This window comes from Podarcis gaigeae (assembly GCF_964106915.1).
Source record: "Podarcis gaigeae genome assembly, chromosome: 5".
Taxonomy (NCBI): Eukaryota; Metazoa; Chordata; class Lepidosauria; order Squamata; family Lacertidae; genus Podarcis; species Podarcis gaigeae.
This window is the reverse complement of record NC_139681.1, coordinates 93,341,260-93,356,790: the sequence shown is the minus strand read 5'-3', so window position 1 is coordinate 93,356,790 and position 15,531 is coordinate 93,341,260.

The following is a 15,531-nucleotide window of genomic DNA, read 5'->3' as shown; positions in this document are numbered from 1 at the left end:
GGTGGGAAGATAACGGGGCCATTTCAGTCCTCACCACACCCGGGCTGTCACTTACGGGCCAGGCCACCAGAAGGGCCTTTATCTGCAGAGGTTATCAGGGTTGTGCCCTGACCCGGGCAGAGATGCTAACCAGAGCTTTAGTTCTGTCTGCGCAGTGAGGTGTGATGGGACCAAGATGAGATCAGGAAAGGAGAGGGATGGCTATCTCTGCTGACCCGGGAAAGCTAAAACACAGGAGACGAGAAGCAAGGGTAGCCAGATTGGGACAGTATTTTAGGCCTGAGGGAAGGTCATGTTTGTCCGTGGAGATATTCCCATCTTCCATGAAGAGCAGAATTGTAGTCATCTCTAAAATGAACACTTCTTCCTGTTCGGTAATAATAATTCCATCAAGCTTTCATTTGGCAACACAATGCTAAGAAACGCAGCTAGATACTAATGTCTCTGACATTAATAATAATAATAATAATAATAATAATAATAATAATAATAATAATAATTTTATTTATATCCTGCCCTTCCCGGTTCAAAAACTGGGCTCAGGGCGGCTAACAACAAATTAAAACACTTAATTATAAAAGCAGCATAAAATACAGTATCAAAACATGAGTAACAATAAAATTCAAAAATAAAAAATCAATTAGATAATCCCCAGGGCTAGCTGGCTGAATTGGTCCTACTTGGGCCAATGAGGAGGCATGGGGAGAATTAGCTGTGGGGTCTCAGAGCGGGTGATCTTCATAAAAGGGGAGGGGGAGGGAAGGGATATAAAAGGTCAGGCTGAATTCAAATTAAAGGCCAGGCGGAAAGCTCTGTCTTACAGGCCCGATGGAAGGAGGTTAAATCCTGAAGGGCCCTGGTCTCATGGGACAGAGCATTCCACCAGGTCGGAGCCATCACTGAAAAGGCCCTGACCCTGGAGGAGGATAGTCTAACTTCCTTAGGGCCCGGGACCTCTAAACTATAGTTATTCATGGCCCTTAAGGTCCTCTGCAGGGCATACCAGGAGAGGTGGTCCCGTAGATACGAGGGCCCTAAGCTATTTGCCTTTTAGAAGCTAACCTAGAATCATAGAATAGCAGAGTTGGAAGAGACATCCAAGGCTCATTTAGTCCAACACCCTGCAATGCAGGAATCACAGCAAAATAATCCCTGGCAGTTGGCTATCCAACTTCTGTTTAAAAGCCTCCAATGAGGGAGAGTGCACCACCTTCTGAGGGAGTCCGTTCCACTGTCTAAGAGCTCTTACATGCAAGCATTGGCGCTTTTCCTGCTGGAGGGGTCATATAAGGACCCTATAGCCTGCCCCCACCTTCTTACTCAGATGCCCGAAGAAATAAAAGTGAAAGGGGAAGGATTCTGTGAGCAGGGTGGGGAGAATTCCACAGGTGCAGCCAGCAGCCTGTTCAATAGACTGGCCATGGTACATCTCAATGAACAAACAGAGTTTGAAAAGGGACAGAGATCTGCATAACATTTGCATGTGCTATTTTTGGTGTACAAATGCAAATTTAGAAGTAATGGCTACATATTGTTAATATATACACAATACAGTGGTAAAGGTAAAGGGACCCCTGATCATTAGGTCCAGTCATGGACGACTCTGGGGTTGTGGCACTCATCTCGCTTTATTGGCCGAGGGAGCCGGCGTACAGCTTCCGGGTCATGTGGCCAGCAAACCAGAGCAGCGCACGGAAACGCCATTTACCTTCCCACCGGAGCGGTACCTATTTATCTACTTGCACTTTGATGTGCTTTTGAACTGCTAGGTTGGCAGGAGCAGGGACCGAGCAACGGGAGCTCACCCCGTCGCGGGGATTCGAACCGCCGACCTTCTGATCGTCAAGTCCTAGGCTCTGTGGTTTAACCCACAGCGCCACCCGCGTCTCTTTTTATTTAGATATATTTAGATAGGTGTGCATTTATGAATATTCTATATTTGAGACCTTAAAATTCTTATAACAATACTGAGTCAAGCCACTTATCCATCTAGCCCTGCAATGTCTACACTGACTGGCAGCAAGTCTCTAGGGTTTCATATAAGGGTCTCTCTCAGCCCTACCTTATAGGGCCAGTGTGGTGTAGTGGTTAAGAGCGGTGGACTCGTAATCTGGTGAACCAGGTTCGCTTCCCCGCTCCTCCACATGCAGCTGCTGGCTGACCTTGGGCCAGTCACACTTCTCTGAAGTCTCTCAGCCCCACTCACCTCACAGAGTGTTTGTTGTGGGGGAGGAAGGGAAAGGAGAATGTTAGCCGCTTTGAGACTCCTTAAAGGGAGTGAAAGGCAGGATATCAAATCCAAACTCTTCTTCTTCTTCTTCTACCTGGAGATGCTGGTGACTGAACCTGGGAATTCCTTTATGAAAGCAGCTGCTCTCTCACTGAGCCTTCTGTAGCCCAGGGAAGCTGCCATGGAGGCTGCCAGCTGAATCAAGAGGCAGGCAAAGGGAAGGCTCTCCAGTCTGCGGCAGCCCTGGGCCCCTCCAGAGAAGGAAGTGAGCTGGTTGTGCTGCTAATTGCTGTGGAATGTATCTGAGGCGGCCTTGCCTGGGCCTGCAGACATTCCTTCCCTGTCCGCCCAGACCTGGCTCGAACCCAGGAAGGTGTTTTCCCCTCGATCAGCAGAGAGGAAGAGATGCGATCCCTGCAACTGATGGCTGGGCCATATCTCAGCTGCCATTTTGTGGGGGGCCTGATGGAACCTGCTCTCTGCCAAGGGCCTTATTCCAAGGTGTTAACAGCATTTTTCCTGGAGCGGCCGCACTTCCCAGCATGTCTTACACACACACACACACACACACACACACGGAAAATGGTGTGCGAATGTAGATTGAGACAAGGAAGAAAAGGCAGCACCCAACAGGCGGAAGAGAGGAAATGGACAGGAGCAGCTTTGAAAGGTTGTCTCTACACCTGCTGAATATTGCAGCTTTGAAAGAATTGTTTATCACTTCAGGAAGGCAAAGCTACACAGAATAAAATGGGGACGGTGGGTTTCAGAGCTTTCAACTGCCCCCATTTCCTGACCTCTCTCCCTGCTAAATCACCAGCCTTATTTTGTCCCTGTTGTTGCATCCTGCCCCAATCTCCGAGCGATGTGAGATCCCAGGAGTTCCAGGCGCTTTCCCAGGTTTCATGTTTCATTTGGGGAATGAGGCACAGCAGAGACCGTGGTGTCTTTAGGATATAGGTTTACAGTCATACCTCATGTTACATCTGCTTCATGTTACATTCTTTCAGATTACGTCCTGCGGTGACCCGGAAGTACCGGAAAGGGTTACTTTCAGGTTTCACCAGGCGCGCAAAATGATGTCACACACATGTGCAGAAACGGCGAATCACAACCCACGCATGTGCAGATGCGCCGCTGCGGGTTGCATTGTGAACAGGCCTCCAGAACGGATCCCGTTCGCAACTAGAGGTACCACTGTATTCACACATATATACAACCATACCATACTAAAGGAACCACGAAAACAAAAACCCCAGTAAAACTGAACCATAGAGTTTAATCACATAGCACAGGCAGAATTTAACACCTGGTGATTCTTTTTCAAACATGAAATTAAAATTTGACATTTTCAAAAACTCTGGAGGTATTTTTTTCTTGGGAGAGTTTCTCCCCCGACCATTTTTTTAAAAAAATATTTATTAATAATTTTTATCTTAGTTACAATACCAAAAGAACAGTAGAATATAACACATCTCTTAACATATTTTTCTTAACTTCTTGGACTTCCTCACATCTCCCGCTCCTGCGTTCCTAACAATAAATTTCTATCCAGCAAATTTATCCCCTTTTTTCTATTCTTATTGTCTGGTTTTCCAATGTTGTTTCTCTAATTTAGGTGACTTTAATTCAGATCTTAAAAATTAAAATATAACCTAAAATTTCCCAGACTTTGCCTTTTCTTAACTTTAGCTTCTCTTCGTATTTCACTTCATCTAGCTTAATGGTGCCAAATTGTTTATACTCTGGCATCCTTCTTAACATTCATACAGTTTACAATGTTTTTGTAAATAAGTCTTGAATTTCTTCCAATCTTTCTCCACCGTCTCTTCTCCCAGGTCTTGGATTCCGCCAGTCATCTCGGCCAGTTCCATATAGTCTATCAGTTGCATCTGCCATTCTTCCAGTGTGGGTAGATGTTGAGCTTTCCAATGCTTGGCGACAAGTATCCTTGCTGCTGTTGTTGCGTACAAAAAGAATGTTTGGTCCTTCTTTAACACCTTCTGGCCGACAATGCCCAGAAGGAAGGCCTCTGGTTTCTTAGGAAAGGTATACTTAAATACCTTTTTCAGCTCATTATATATCATTTCCCAGAAAGCCTTCACTTTAGGACAAGTCCACCAGAGGTGAAAGAATGTTCCTTCGTTTTCTTTACATTTCCCATATTTTTTATTTTATTTTTTTAGTTACTGCTCCGATTTGGTGCCGGTTATGGATTTTTGTGAGTGACTCAGTTATGACTGCTGCGAGAAACCTGCCAATGACCCTGGTCTTGCCACACATTCCGATTTCAACACTCACATGGTGAGGTTAAAGTATCAGAGTTTAATGTTTAATGATTGTGGGCTGTTTCCCATGTAGTGAGCAATGCAAAATATTCCATCAACACAAGGATATTTTCTTGCACAACAGGATATTTTCTTGCTCCTTCCCCCATATGCTATAAATCTATTCTGTGGTTTCCACCAATTCTCTGGAGCAGATTTGGGGATGGGGGGTGTAAATCTTAATGCCCTAGCACTAATTCTTGCACTAGTGCAGCTATTCAGTCGAATACTGCCCTTTCTTTGGGTGCTACCAATTTGGGCTGTGTGGGTGCACCCCACAGGGTCTGGTTCATGGGCCGCTAGTTCCCCATTCCTGGTTTAGTGTTAAATGATGATCACATGCTCCCCACCTCGTCATTCTTCCACCCTCCAACTTCTGATTTAGCCCTCCAACTTGATTTGCCCTCCTGATTTAGAGGCAAGCCACAGTTTGCATCAACAAACCATGGCTCCAGCAAATGAGGATTGCAAACCCATTGCAGGCTAATGTTTGCTATCCTGGGTAGTGGGTAAACAATGGTTTGCCCAAACCATAATTTATCATTAGGATGAAATGAGAAACATTGCTTTGCTGCTAAATCAGAAGCAATAGGGGAAATCAGAGCCAGCAAAGGAGGGAGCACTTGAGCGTTTGCCTCGCTGGTGTAGGACCAAATCATGAGTCGGTCTCATATCTGAACCAATCAAATAATGGTGAGATTTTCCTTCAAATCATGTGTTTCACTTTGGCCATAGTTATTCTGGGTTGGGATCATGAGGAAGTAACTCAGAGAAATAGTAAATCGCCGCCACCCTCCAGGAACCAGATTTGTGAAGCTGGGTTTCTGTTTGTGGAACAGGTGGACCCCAGACTGTTGACAAGGAAACCGGTATTTCTCCTGCAGGCTATGTGACTCACTGACCCTATCAGCAGATGGCCAGATTCTCTGGGGTTTGCTGAAAGGTGACTGGCACTGTGGGGTCTTTCCCAAGAGCAATGGTCAAGAGGCCTGACTCACATCCTTTCATCCCAAGGTGAGCTTTCACTGTTATTGTCAGATACACTCACTGGCTTTTCCCATGAAAGTGGAGCTTCTGAGAGCTGATGGCTGTAGAATCATAGAATTGTAGAGTTGGAAGGGACCTTAAGGGACATCTAGTTAAACCCCCTGCAGTGCAGGAGTCTCAACTATATGACAGCTGGCCACCCAACCTCTGCTTAAAAACCTCCAAGGAAGGAGAGTCCACAGCCTACCTAGGGAGACGGTTCCACTGTCAAGCAGCTCTTACTGTTGGAAAGTTCTTCCTGATGTTGAGTCGACATTTCCTTTCTTTTAACTTGAAGCCATCTTTTTGCATCCTACCCTACAGAGGAGGAGAAAACAAGCTTGCTCCATCTTCCATGTGACAGCCCTTGAGATATCTGAAGAGCTTCTTTCAGTCTCCTCTTTTGCAGGCTAAGCATACTAAACTCCCTCAGCATTTCTTCATAAGGCTCGGTTTCCAGACCCTTGGTCATCTTGGTTGCCCTCAAGTGTATATGGTCCAGCTTGTCAATATCCTTTTAAAATTGTAGCTCTCAGAACTGGACGCAGTATTTCAGTTGTGGTCTGACCAAGACAGAACAGAGTGGTACTATTACTTCCCTTGATCAGGACAAAAGACTTCTGTTGATTCAGCCTAGAAGACCATTAGCTTTTTTTGTTGCTGCATCACATTATTGACTCATGTTAAACTTCTGATCCACTAAGACCCCTAGATCCTTTTCACAACTACTGCTAGTAAGCCAGGTGTCCCCCATCTCATATTTCTGCATCTAATTATTCCTGCCAGAGTATAAAATCTTACATTCGTCTGTACTGAAATTTACTTTGTTAGTTTGGGCCCTGCTCTCCAATTTGTTAAGGTCATATTGAATCCCAATTTTGTCTTCTACTACATCAGCTACCCCTCCCAGTTTGGTGTCATCTTCAAATTTGATGAGCATTCCCTCAATTCCTTCATCTGAGTCATATATAAAGATGTTGAACAACAATGAGCCCAGGACAGAACCCTGCGGTACCCCACTTGTCACTTTTCCCCATGATGATGGGGAATCCTTAATGAGTACTTCTTGGGTTCGATCCGTCAGTCAGCTACAAATCCACCTAACAGTTACCTTGTCCTGCCCACAGCATTCTCTTGAACCACCAAGCTTGTAATTCTATCAAAAAAAGAAATGAGATGCGTCTGGCATGACTTGTTTTTGAGAAACCCGTGCTGGGTCTTAGTAAACACAGCATCCTTAGTGTTCACAGACTGACTGTCTAATTATCTGTTCTAGGACCTTTCCCGGTCAAGCTGACTAGACGATAGTTAACTGGGTCTTCTTCCCCTACCTTTTTTTTTTTTTTTTTTTTTGCCCACCTCAAGTCTGCAGGGACCTCACCTATTCACCAAGATTCCCAAAGATTATTCTCAAAGGCTCTGAGACCACATCTGCAAGCTCCTTGAGGTGTAGCTCATCAGGCCCTGGAGAACTGAATTCATTTAAAGGAGCTAGGTCAGGGGTCCCCAAACTAAGGCCCGGGGGCCGGATAAGGCCTGAGAGACTCGTTTATCCAGCCTGCGGTGACCCCCACTGCCCACTGCCGCTGCCCGCTCCTACTGGCGCTGCGCTGCACGGCTGCCCACTTCCGGGTCGGAGGAGCACCGAAAATAGCTTGTGCACATGCACAAGCATTATTTCCGGTGCACATCTGGGTTGGAGGAGGCCCGTGCACATAAGCACAAGCTATTTCCGGTGCTCCTCTGACCCAGAAGTGTGCTGGAAATAGCGTGTGTGCATGCATATGGGCATGCACTCCCCTGCCCTCCGGCCCACCGTGCAATCGGCGCTGGAGACACCGGCCCAGGGCATGGTAAGTTTCCTGACCCCTGAGCTAGGTGTTCCCTTGCCACCTCTTTTCCTATCTTGGGCTGCAGCTCCCTCCTTGCATCGTTAATTCTGTTATCACCAGGTGGGGCACTGTTTTCCTTTTGGTTGAAGGCAGAGGCAATGTAGGTGTTGAGCAGTTCCGCCTTCTGTCTTGTCACCCAATAGAATTTCTGTCTTCTCCACACTAAGGACCTACTATTTTCTTGTTGGAATGGCAGGATATTTAATGGGGGCAGGGAGCGTTAATCCATCACGTAGTTCCGCAGAATACTTAGTGTGACAAAAACGCAAATCACATCAATGGAATGTGCAAAGCAGCCTTACACTGAGTCAGATCATTGCTCCATCGAGCTCAGTATTATCTGCATTCACTGGCTCTCCAAGGCTGTAAACAACTTTTCAGACAAGAGTCTTTCGCAGCCCTACCTAGAGATGCCAGGGATTGAACCTTCAGCATGCGAAGCAGATCAGCCACAGCGCTTCCCCAGAATGAAACCAAACTGAGCACATTAAGTAGCATCAATTAGCAGCAGCAGCTGTGCAAAGCTGGGCAGGACTAGGGGCGGCTGTGAGTGTGCATTGGGATGGCAGCTCCACAAAACGGATTCATCTATGCTTGGGCACATCCATAGCATGTCCAAAGGGCTTCATGCAAATTGCCTCTGCAATCCAAACGACAGCTCTGCAGAGTAGAACACAGTTAACTGTAGATATGGTTGTGGCTTTCAGGAGATACGAAGCACGTTTCATGTTTGGGTATTGAACCTGTTCCTTAAAAAAAAAAAAACAATTTTCCAATCCAAAATGCCTTTGAGCATGTACAAAGAGCTCCTTCCCATGACCTATTTTTAATGCATTCTATAGAGAGTAGGGAAGAAACGTTTGAGATACTTGCATATAATTTTACAGCCTCTGTTTTCGGCAAGTGTTCTGGAAAATAACGTTCTTATAGGACCAGTCAAATTCAGGTCCAGAATTTATTTATTTTCCATTTGGCCAAGCCATCTAATCTCTCAGCCTGTCTAAGAATGGGAAGGTTTAGCGGGGCATAGAGAAGGATTTGCCTGCCATTTACAGCTGCTCGTTCATCAGAAAGCAAACTTGAGGCAGGACTTTCCTCGCTCTTTCTTTCTCTGGTTTTTTTTTTTTTTTTTTTTTTGTTTCTGTTTGGCTACCAAGGCTCAGTTCTCACAATCTGGAATATTCATGGGGGTCACCTCTCCCCACCCTCTCACACAAACACCCCCCAGCAGCTCTCACAGAAACTAATCCGTCTAGAAAGGAGGGCCCTCCGAGGGATTGTTGAACAAACTGGCATATCCCTTGAACAAACAGCCAATATGGGCCTGCCGAGCCCCACAGCTGCCAGCCCAGGCCTGCTCTCGGGAGCTCTGGATTACAGAGCAAGCACCCTTTCGTTGCCAAGCGCCTTTCTCTCAAACATGCTGCAAAGCTGTTGGCACCGAGAGACCCAGTTCTGACCTTGCTGAGCATCCAAACTGGGGTTCTCCCCACCTATTTCATTGCTCGTGCTAGATTCGCTCAGGGGAGTCCCTCTGGACCCCATTGCTCTTAACAGATGCTCCTGGGAAAGTTTCGTGATCAACCTTCCCCAAGGAGCCAGCAGGGAGTTGGAGGCAGAATGATCTTTGAATTGCTTAATTGCAGTTGTGAACAGGGCCAGATTAAGACCTTTAGAGGCTCTAAGCACTTAAAAGATTTTAGCAGCCCCATATACGTAAAAGTGACAGTTCTGCAGATCTAAGGAATCCAGTGGGAACATCTGGGGTGATGTGATCCTTCAGTAAAATGTGCTTTTCAATGTATATTTCCCCCTAATTCAGTGGTACCTCAGGTTAAGTACTTAATTCGTTCCGGAGGTCCGTTCTTAACCTGAAACTGTTCTTAACCTGAAGCACCACTTTAGCTTAATGGGGCCTCCTGCTGCTGCCGCGCCGCTGGAGCACAATTTCTGTTCTCATCCTGAAGCAAAGTTCTTAACCTGAAGCACTATTTCTGGGTTAGCGAAGTGTGTAACCTGAAGCGTATGTAACCTGAAGCATATGTAACGCGAGGTATCACTGTATATGAGTTTTTGTTCGCAATACTTGGCTGGAGAACAACCATGTCATAAATTTCAAAGACATGCAAATTTCTTGTATTATTCATGTATTATTTCAGCAAGTGCAAAATTAGTTACGTTTATTTTAAAATGTGGACCAAGAAGAATCTCTTTTCCCCTCCCTACCAGTTAGCCAGTTAGCCACTTCATCTCTCTGTTTGGAAAAGGCATCGCTTGAACGTAATTTCTTTGCACCAGGCTGCTTCGAAAGGCAAAAGAGCAGAGCCAGACTGCAGTAGGGAGACAGGCGGCAACCTTACTCATCTGGACAAAAGTCCAGCGTTCTGAGACTTGAGTACCAGAAACGACACCTAGAATATTTTAGGAAGTAACCACATTCAAAGTGCCTCTGACCATGTGCAGAGTGTCTTTCCTTTACTCCCAACCTTCTGAAGCCTGTCCCCATATTATGTAAGAAGAAGCTGCTCCAGAGACAAACAGCACAGCCCCAAGCAGACTTTAAAGTCTACTCCACTCTTCTTTGGGATGTTTAAAAGCCAGGTTAGTGTGCTCTGGAGCAGAAACATCTGGAGAGTTAAGATATTTCCAAACGCTGTTAAAAGATCTGTGGATTTTTCCTCTAGCGCTGTTTACATCGGCCATTGTCTAGTAGCAGTTGTGACCTACTTTAGAGGACAATCTTCTGTTTGGAGGCACCTTGTATTGCAGGGCTGAGGAACCTGTGGAACATTGTTGGGACTTGCCATCCTATTTTCCCTGACCATTGGCCATGCTGGCTGGAGCTGATGGGAGTTGGAGTCTGGCAGCACCTGGGGAAGGGCACAAGGTCCCCACCCCTGCTCTGTTCAAAGGTTACCTGGTTCATGGATTAAAAACCATTAAGCAGGAAGAATTCTATACCCTTTACAGTGTTGTCTGCACACACTTGGGAGCAAGTTCTACCAAACACAATTACTTCTGAGTAAGGCGTGCAACTCTCAGGGTTATGAGTTCAAGCCCCGCATTGGGCAAAATATTCCTGCAATGCAGGGGGTTGGACTCGATGACCCTCTTGGTCCCTTCTAAATCCATAGTTCTGTGATTCTGTATGAAAATGACTGCACTGAAGGTTGCTAAACTAACCTTGCTTACTTAAGAGTAAGCCCCAGTTAACCTTCGTGAGACTTGCTTCTGAGAGAAAACATGTTTAGAATCTTGGGAGAGAGATTTGGTATGGTTTGGAGTTCAATTTTCTATTTGCACCTTCTGAAACAATCTGCAGACTGAAACACCCTTTGAGGGAGACACTTCTCTGAATTTTGCTCTGCCATTCTCCAGTCAAATAATGTGTACAAAAATGCATGTATTAGGGGAAAGTTGCATTAGTGAAAATAACATATCAAATGTCTTACATTAGAAGAAATGGCTTGCAAAAATAGGGCTATTGGGAAGAATTTGCAATCAATCGCAAGGCATGGCACATGTACAACATTTGAATGGTAATTCCCAGCAACTTTGGGGTCCCCTTGCCCCCAAAACGCTGGCAAATTTCCTTTTAAAAAAAAGCCTGTGAACTGATGCAGAAATGTAGAGAATTGTACTTAAGACTAGAAGGACAAGAAACCTGGACCTCACCTGCAATCCTAGCAATGATGGCTGACTGTCACTTGTGGTTTCTCTGTGATCTGCATCTGTAAAGGGACCCTGACCATTAGGTTCAGTTGCGGATGACTCTGGGGTTGTGGCACTCATCTCGCTTTATTGGCTGAGGGAGCCGGCGTACAGCTTCCAGGTGATGTGGCCAGCATGACTAAGCCGCTTCTGGTGAACCAGAGCAGCGACTGGAAACACCATTTATCTTCCCGCCTGAGTGGTACCTATTTATCTACTTGCACTTTGATGTGCTTTCAAACTGCTAGGTTGGCAGGAGCAGGGACCGAGCAACAGGAGCTCACCCCATCGTGGGGATTTGAACCACCAGCCTTCTGATCGGCAAGCCCTAGGCTCTGTGGTTTAGACCACAGTGCCACCGGTGTCCTTTCTGCATTTGTACCACACCTGAAAAACAGTATTGTACCACTTTAAACTATAACTTGTTAAGGTTGCGCTGAGAGTTGCTTGGAGACCCCTAGTCCCCCGGAGAGCTGCAATTCCCTGGGAAGAGACATGGATCATTAAACTGCTCTAGCTCCGAGAGGAGAGCAGGGGTCTCCCAAGGACTCACAGCAAACTTAACAAGCTACAGTTTCAAGGGGTGCAACACGGCTTCAAATGTGTGGTGCCGATGAGGCCTGAGAGAAGCCAAAATTGACATCCAACCTAGTTGCAATGCTTGGCTGCGATCAAGGATGCCAACTTGAATAAAACATGGGGTGGGGGGGAGGGGAACGGACAGGTAAGCCCCCAGGCCACATAATCAATCGCAAGGCATGGCACATGTACAACATTTGAATGGTAATTCCCAGCAACTTTGGGGTCCCCTTGCCCCCTCAAATATTTTATTGGGTGGAATGAAGGGAACTCGGCCCCTAGGCGCTGGCTGCTATGCCATGCACCGTGGAGCTAAGCCATATGGGACAAAAGAGGGTTTACTTCCACGTAAAGCAGCTTAGGGTTGGTCTGTTATGATGGCCCCAAGAGAGGAGTCATTTTCACCTTCCAAAGCTGCAGTTTTCAGTCCACCATTGGCCCACCCCTTTAAATGCCACCTGAGTTTTCTCCATCCTAAATCCAAGGTGCAGGACTTCCACAGAACTTTCCCACAAGTTTGGTGACTTCTCTCCCCACCCCCTGCCCCGCAGTCCAGACCCCTGCTCTTCAGGCCACACAAGGCCAGGGTGGGACTATGGGTTCAGGAAACCAGGGAGGCGGGGGTTGGGGTTGGGGTGAGGGTCTGCTTTGTCCCAGCAGTAAAATAAAAAGGGGAGGGGGAGAGAAGGGGGCAAAGCGCCTGCACTCTCCCAGCAGTAAAATCTGACAGTTTTAGGACTGTTCTCCTGGCACCTCTTTAAAATGTCTCTGGGCCCTGCGGGAAAAGGGCCATGTGGGAGACCACCAAAAACAGGTTGCCCACAGTCCCATAAAGCCACACACATGCATGCACATTGCACATTATGTGTGCGCGCACACACACACACACACACACACTGCCCCGACCATAAACAGCCGCACCGTGTCCGTCCTTTACCCACTCAATGGCTGCATTTGTTCAGATAATATTCCTGGACGCACGTTCAGAACAACAATGAAAGAAAACACGTACATATAAGAGGCTTTCCATTGCCACATTGTAAGGCTGAACAGAAGGCAGAACAGAACATTACTCCACTCTGCTTTCCTGGATTCTAAAAAACAAACAAAAAGCAGAGCCTTTAGGATTCTGACAAAGAAGCTGTGATTGATGGGGGGAATTGTGTGCCAGGCCGGCAGCCGAGATCTGAAGTTTTGCAGTGCCTGCTTGCAACACTTTAACTCTGAGGTAGATGACAGCTCCGTTTGGGAAAGGCAGTCTGGAGGAGCTTGCAAATGGGAACTCAAAATTGGAAGGGGTGCATTGCTGTGCTTCGACCGAGCTCAGCCTAATGACTCCTTGCAGTAACAAAGTGGGGAGGAGGCATGTGGCTGTCTTGGGATTCTAAGAGCTGGTTTGAGATTGTCTCAACACAACTTGGACGATGCCTGGATCCCTCCGAAAGGGTCTCAGGAGTTTGGCCTCAGCCAAATCTGGTGCCCAGCCCTAGCAATAACAATAATCCGGTGTTTCAACATTTCTGTCGCCCTGCCTACTTTGTGAATCAAGCCAGTATTCTGGGTCATTCCCATAGATCAGATCGCAAGGGCAATAACATAGATAACATCACTTGTCTAGCGTTGGTCCATGGCGCTATTTTCACCCAGTGCTTCCTCCTCGGACTGGCAGCAGTCTCTCTCTCCAAGGTCTTACTCAGCTTGGCTACGGGAAATGCTTCACCTACAGGAAATCCATTCCTGCCTCATCGCTGAGAGGTCTCCATTCAACCTCTGCTTTAACAACAAGGAGAACCAACCATCTTCCCAGGCAGTCTGTTCCACCGTCAGATGAATTATATGCAAGTTATTTCCTTGTTTGTTCTGTCAACCCCCCTCCCCCACTACTTGCAATTTTGACACGTTGGTTCAGGTCCGACTTTCCAGTGCAACAGCCCTCGAAAATTTCAAATTTATTTATTTACGGCTATTAGCCCATAAAATATGTACAAACCTAAAAGCACAGAAACATAAAAACCAATACATCTAACAACAGAAGGGGAACACCACGATGCAAGGGTGGGTCATTGAGCAGTGCAACAGAAAACAAATTTGCTCCTTGCCTACCCTGCAATCCCTTCAGACATTTGGAGATGGCTCTCATACAGTGGCATAGCGTGGGGGGTGCAGGGGGGGCGGGCCGCACCGGGCGCAACATCTGGGGGGTAGGGTTAGGTGGTGCAAATCCATGGGTTAGGGGGCGCAAATTACTTGCCTTGCCCCGGGTGCTGACAACCCACGCTACGCCACTGCTCTCATATCACCTCTTCATTGCCGCCTCTCCAGGTGAAATCTACCCAAACGCTCCTGAGGGGATACGCAAATGAGAGCCAGTGTGGTTCTAGTGTTTAGAATGTCGGACCAGGACTTGGGAGAGCAGGGTTCAAATCCCTACTCGGTCAGGAAGCCCACTTGGGTGACCTTGGGCCAGCCGCTGCCTCTCAACCTGACCTACCTCACAGGGTTGTTGTGAATATTAAACGTGGAGGGGTAGAACCTTCAGCACCACCTTGAGCTTCTTAGAGAAAAGGGTGGTATCAAAAAGCAATAAGTAAGTAAGTCATCCTCTTCAGGCCCCAAAGCACTGACAGCAGAGCCAGAATTGGGTTTGGTGGTGGTAAGGACTGCAGACCCTCCAAATGTCCCTATTTTCCAGGGAAATCCCTGATTTAGAGAGCCATCCTGGTTTCTGATTTAATCCCGGAATGTCCCACTTTTCCTTAGAAAGTTCCTATTTTCAGTGGAGAAATGTTAAAAAGTATGGAATTATCTGACCCCCGAATTGTCTGAAGGGAAGGGTTTTTTGTTTTTGTTTTTTAAATGTTTTATTATGTTTTCATATACAGTCATACCTCATGTTACGTTTGCTTCATGATACGTTTTTTCAGGTTGTGTCCCGCGAAGACCCAGAAGTACGGGAAAGGGTTACTTCCGGGTGTCATCGCTCGTGCATGCGCAGATGCGCAAAATGACATCGCGCGCTTGTGCAGAAGCGGCAAATCACAACCCTAGCATGCGCACACGTGCCACTGTGGGTTGCGTTCTATTCATGTTGCGAACAGGCCTCCGGAATGGATCCCGTTCGCAACCAGAGGTACCACTGTATGTTGGAAGCTGCCCAGAGTGGCTGGGGCAACCCATTCAGATGGGCGGGTAGAAATAATAAAATTATCATTATGGAATGGGACATGGGTGTAGCCAGGATTTCTGTTAGGGGGGGAGGCCTTTTCTTGGAGGGGGGGCAGAACCTCAGTTTGCTATGCATTTTTATTGAATTTTATTGATTTAGGAGGGGGCAGCCCCACCCCATTCGGGAATGGAATGGGACATCCCTATTTTCACTGGATAAATTTTGGCGGGGATGGGGCTGCTGTTGATGGGTTTCCTGAGAGAAGCGGCAGGTCAGGCCCTTTTCCTTGGGAGGTCACCCTCCAATGGCCTCCACTGGCTTCAGGGCAGGGCGACGGGGCTTTGCTTCACTCGCCACTCAGTAACTCAAACTGATAAGGCTTCCGAAAGGTGGAGAGGAGGCCAGGCCAGAGGACCCAATGCCAGACCTCTCTGGCCAGACCTGTCCCACATTTGGGTTGTCGCCCTCCCGCTGCTCACCCATTTCTTTGCCCCTGCATCCTTTGGGAGAGGGTCACAAGTGGGTCAGCCGAAGTGCCCCCACCTCGCAGGGTGCCTTTGGATGATTAAAGGAGAAGGAGAAGCTGGGAGCTGATCTGGC